The sequence below is a fragment of the Oncorhynchus kisutch genome, linkage group LG1 (genome assembly GCF_002021735.2).
Source record: "Oncorhynchus kisutch isolate 150728-3 linkage group LG1, Okis_V2, whole genome shotgun sequence".
Classification (NCBI taxonomy): Eukaryota; Metazoa; Chordata; class Actinopteri; order Salmoniformes; family Salmonidae; genus Oncorhynchus; species Oncorhynchus kisutch.
Genome location: NC_034174.2, coordinates 64,485,784 through 64,491,098, shown reverse-complemented (window position 1 = coordinate 64,491,098; position 5,315 = coordinate 64,485,784). Strand labels below are relative to the sequence as shown.

The 5,315-nt window shown below is 43.3% G+C and overlaps 1 pseudogene; it reads left to right on the top strand.

Moving 5' to 3' along the window:
* Positions 1-285: 285 nt before the first annotated feature.
* On the top strand, positions 286-2,057 carry LOC109875957 (GTP-binding protein Rhes pseudogene; annotated as a pseudogene).
* Positions 2,058-5,315: the final 3,258 nt, after the last annotated feature.

Here is a 5,315-nt window from a genome sequence, read left to right as displayed (position 1 = left end):
TTTATTGTGCACATAAAAACAAAATAGGATATCAAGATGATCAGGCTGCTCTTTCATCTGGGAGTCGGCGATGAATGATAATCAGACTTCTGCTCCTACCAATAGCTCGTTGTACACTTTCAGATATCACTTAGTTTTCCCCTCTCGAATCTGTCTAGTACTCACATTTGCATGCAGACTAGTGATTGGCCGCTCATATGCCTCAATAAACAGCCGTGAACTGATTGGCTCCTGCCAGAAGAGGGCATGGAATCCCTGCGACCAAAAACACACATAAAAGGGAGCGTGGAAAACCGCAGAGGCAGACAAGCACCTACCTACTACAAGAGAACGTTGAGCACTATCAGAGACCTTCTGCTAGAATCTGTGGACAGAAATCTCTGACAATCTACACTCAGTGTGCAATTGCGCAGCTGTTTCTACCGACAGCAACCTCACCAGAAGACAGAAGAGTTTGACTGGTCTTACGTTGTACTAATCTACCTGTCTACTGACAGAGACTGTCAGTGACTGAGCGGCCAGTTTAAATACACTTTTAGAAGCATATCGTCATCCAGACAAAAATCAGTATCATGTCTCTAGAGGTGAAGGAGAAGACGCAGGTGAGGTTGGTGTTCCTGGGGGCGGCCGGCGTGGGCAAGACGGCCCTGATTCGCCGCTTCCTCCAGGACACCTTCGAGGCCAAGCACCGGCGCACCGTGGAGGAGATGCACAGCAAGGAGTACGACATCGGTGGCTCTAAGGTCACCGTGGAGATCCTGGACACCAGCGGCAGCTACTCCTTCCCTGCCATGCGCAAGCTCTCCATCCAGAACAGCGACGCCTTCGCCCTGGTCTACGCAGTCGACGACGCAGAGTCGCTGGAGGCCGTCAAGAGCCTCCGCGACGAGATCCTGGAGGTCAAGGAGGACAAGTACACCCCGATCGTGGTGGTGGGTAACAAGGCAGACCGAGCAGGAAGCGACCGGCAGGTGGCAGCTGACGACGTACTGTCAACAGTGGAGCTGGACTGGAACAACAGCTACGTGGAGACGTCGGCCAAGGAGAACAACAATGTGATGGAGGTGTTCAGGGAGCTGCTGCAGCAAACCAACCTGTCCAGCCGGCTGAGCCCTGCTCTGAGGCGCCGCAGGGAGACCTTCCCCAAAGGAGACCCCAAGGACTCCCGGCCACCCATGAACAAGACCAACTCCTGCATCATCTCCTAATAGGGCAGGTTGAAGTAGAAAGAGAGGGAAAGAGTGTGGGCTAGTACACCTGTTAAAGTGCTGCTGGACAAGAGGGAGAGGGAAACTTGACTGTGTATGGGCTGAAAAGGTTGAGGTGAGGGACTGCCAGTGTGGTGAAACAGAACGGAACTCCCAAACACTCGATTCCACGTCTGCGTCCCTTGTCCAAGCGATGTGTTTGATATGGGAAGAGAATGGGTCAATGAATGGTGACGACAGAGGACTTGGTCCAACTAATGTAAACCTTGTAAGGTGGGGAGATAAGGGTGAAAAGGTGACAAAGATGTTCAACTACTCAGTTGTATACTTAATGTAATGTGTTGCTGCTTATTTGGTTAACAGGCTTCTGCTGTTTCCATTTAGATCAATGTATAGCTTTTGTATTCAATTGATGCTAATTTTGCAAACGTGTGTTTGACATTCACTTGCAATAAGACATTTGACTGTTGCAAACATACAAGAAGAGTATTTATTGACTCAAAAGGAAGGATTTATATGCTGGGGTTTGTGCAAAGTTAATGGTTTGATGTAAAACACCATCTATTCAGTTGGAAATTCACATGTAGCACAGCATTATTGTTTACAAAAGACTCACTTGTATTCGTTTTTTTTAATCGATTTGCGATTTGCTAAGCATGACTTGATTAATGTGTGTAAAAAGTGGTGACATGCAAATGACTACTACATGCAAGTTTTATTTTAAACAAGTTTTTATATTCTCACCTTTTTTTAAACCCATGCTTTCTACATTAAACTGCTTTATCAGTGTTCATTATACAACAGAATGTTTACCCCATAAAGCTAAATAAATAGCACACACAAAAAGGCTATGATCTCCTGTAATAACTAACTGCATTATGAATATGAGAGACATATTTGCATTCTCAATAGAGAACGAACAACGCAGACACAAACTGGAGGAGTGAAACGGATGCCACACACGTCAGACGTTGCACATGACAATCAAATAGCAACGGTCTATCTATCATCATGGCCCCAATAGATAGTCTGGCCCCATGGCCCCAACCTGTAGTCTGGTTCAGGTATCAACACATTTCCACAAACAAACTACAAAAACATACTATCAAATCCCACTTACTAGTGAACGTTTGCACTGTAGGATAAGGCCTAGAACAGGGATGGGCAATTTTGATGGGGGTGGGGACTCATCATGAGGGGCCACTGTGGCTCACAGGTCTGCATACCCACATCCATACCCACACATGCAGTCAGAGCAGACCCTAGCCTTTTGAGGGCCCTAAGTAAAAAAAAATTGGGGGAAATTGATCCGCATGCCTACAAAAGAGCTGCCCGTTTCCTATCCCTGGCCTAGTGTATAGCTTACCATTACACAAGGCTCAAGGGATTTAACGCTAAAATGTTTAAAGATGACTACGCTGACGTTATCAGGAATACAATTGAATAACATTAAGCTTAAACCTTCATTTCTAACTGTAAAGAATAAGATAGGCTTATAAAAATGGCAGATATAGCTTACTGTGATTCAGTTCACACAGCCCCACTTCTTGGTCCAGAAAAGGCATCGAACTGAATTGTGCAGGCTGTATTACAGTCCAACATCGCCCTCTAACCACAGTTGTTTTTCACTGCGCCCCCCTTCATAAAATATTGATCAACTTTAGAAGCACAAGTCTTTGTCTCTTTAAATCAGTCTTCCTTTGAGACATTGACCATTGCTCTCAGACAAAATTTGGCTTAATTAGTTACACCTGCTGTGAGCAGTCTAGGCATGCGCCACAAGCCTCGGTACTGTATGCAAATTAGTATCATCACGAGATAATAGGCTACCGTTCTCAACTGATAAGGTATTTAGCACAATGTACTGCACTTGAGTGAGCCCATCTCGGGACCTTTTTAACTTTACAAGGCATATCCCTTACAAAGTACTGCATTTCTGTCGTTTCGAAAGCCTTACACCATAAATCAAATAGAAGCTCATTGTAATTGTGCATATTAGGAATGTTAAAAACACTGAAAGAAATATGTGGATTTTCCCTATATGTCATGAACACAGACAACACGGTCACAGCTTCCAACATAGAAGTACAACACGCTCTGTCTCCACCAATAGCTGTGGTTGGTCCATGTGCTTCCCCCTGTCCCCATCAGATGCATTGTTTCCTGTCTCATATGAGGAAGTGGCCAGTTGAACGTTAGGCCTGTAGTTCCTCTTTCTGTCCAGTTAAAACATTCTTCCGTACTCTCCCCCTATTCATTCACAGAATGGACTACTGGAGAAGAGATCTCTATATACACACAGTCGAACAGGTACGTAGGCCTTTGAGACACAATAGTGTTATTCAATGACACACGACTGAGGCGTTTTTTAATTGTTATGCCTAAAATTGGTTCTCATATACAATAATTTTGTCTGTGATGAGTGATTACTAAATGCAGTCCTACAGCCTATTGAAATGACTTGGGTTTATTTTGTAGAGAATCGAAATACGTTAAAAGTACATATTGTGTCCTTAGTTCAGATGGATTGTCCAGTGTCTATAGTTGTCTCTGCCCCTAGACTTGGTCTAAGCTCCTCAGCAGTTATTTCAGAGAATCCTGAGGCGTTTAGAACAAGATCAGGGTCCCGGACTCTTTTTGACGACTACAATGCATCTCAAGTTAAAACATTTGCTATGAAATGCGATGTGTTCTGTGAAGACAGATAAACAAGCTGGTTGAGACAATACACATATTCTCTTAATATACTGCTTGCACGACATAGTCGGTGCCGTTTGACTCCACATTCTATCCCATAATGAACGGTGGTCTTTCTACTTTTAGCGATATACCGTAGTTGCTATTAATGCTGTATCTTCAGACAACCAGAAGTGAAATTGTGTGATATCACTTGCAAAACGTGGCAAAAAAATTAAATTAAACTATACAAAATATACATGTCCTCACTTCTTTAAACAGACTGGTTGCCTAGTTGATCCACGGACTTGCCTCATTGCCATACATTTAAGCCAGTACCACTTGCTTTCAGGACACGGTTCACATGGAAAACAAACAGGCTTCATTTGAATTTATAGAGGAACCCAGATGTTACACACGCAACCAAAACCAGCGTCAACTTTGAGAGAGACAATGTTTCCATTGAGTCATTGAGTGTGTGGTAGATCATAAAAGATGAGAAGTAGGCCTATTGAATAAGCTGGCAGAAAGAGACAACTGACACGAGCTATTCAGCTTGACCCTTCAACATCAGCTCGACAGCCTTATGAACGTTGGATTCCACGGATGGTAAACACTTAGCTGTGTGAGGGAGACAAAAGGAGAGGCACGCAATATCTAGAAACCGAACAGGCCAACTCAATGCACCTCTGCAGAACATAGAGCCAGTACTTCACCATTCAGACTATTGTTTGCTCATGACAGACTTCAGCAGAACACAAAGCTTCAAGGGAACGAGAGAGAAGAGATTATCGCTACACGTGAAAGCATGTAAGAGCAGATTTAAGCATTTGTTCTCTTCAAAGGCTTAGCCTCGTCTACTTCCGTGTGGTTAATGGGTTCAGTAAATTCCTTGATGTGCATATTCCGTTTGAATCTATGAGCAAATGGAGATCAAATCCCCATGAACGCTGATAGACTGAGGTCCTCGTGATTTTTCTATCATTCGCAAAGTGGCAGATTAAATAACCTATTCATTATGTTTTTGTGTGTGCAGAAAACAGACTGTGTTGCAGGTGTCTATTCTTGTCCGATATCAGTTAAGAGGTATCAGTATCTGTGACTAAAATAGGCATTGCCACTTGTTACAATACTCTGCTCTAGTTCAATGGCTGCGAAGGGCTTTGGGCCATGGGCATGTAACTTCAAGACAATTCAGTAACCCTTTGAAAAGACTAACCATGTACCAGTCTTGCTTCAATATTGGAGTTCAATTGATCGCAAATACATAATCAAAAAGGCTTAATTAACCCAATGCTATGCTGTAAAAGTTATACAATACACACAATGTGGGATTAAATTAAATGAATCCAAGATATATGTGCAGTTTGTGCTTCACGATGTATTTACAATGCATATAGTATAGCAGTGTACAGTAAAGGACTAGTGGTA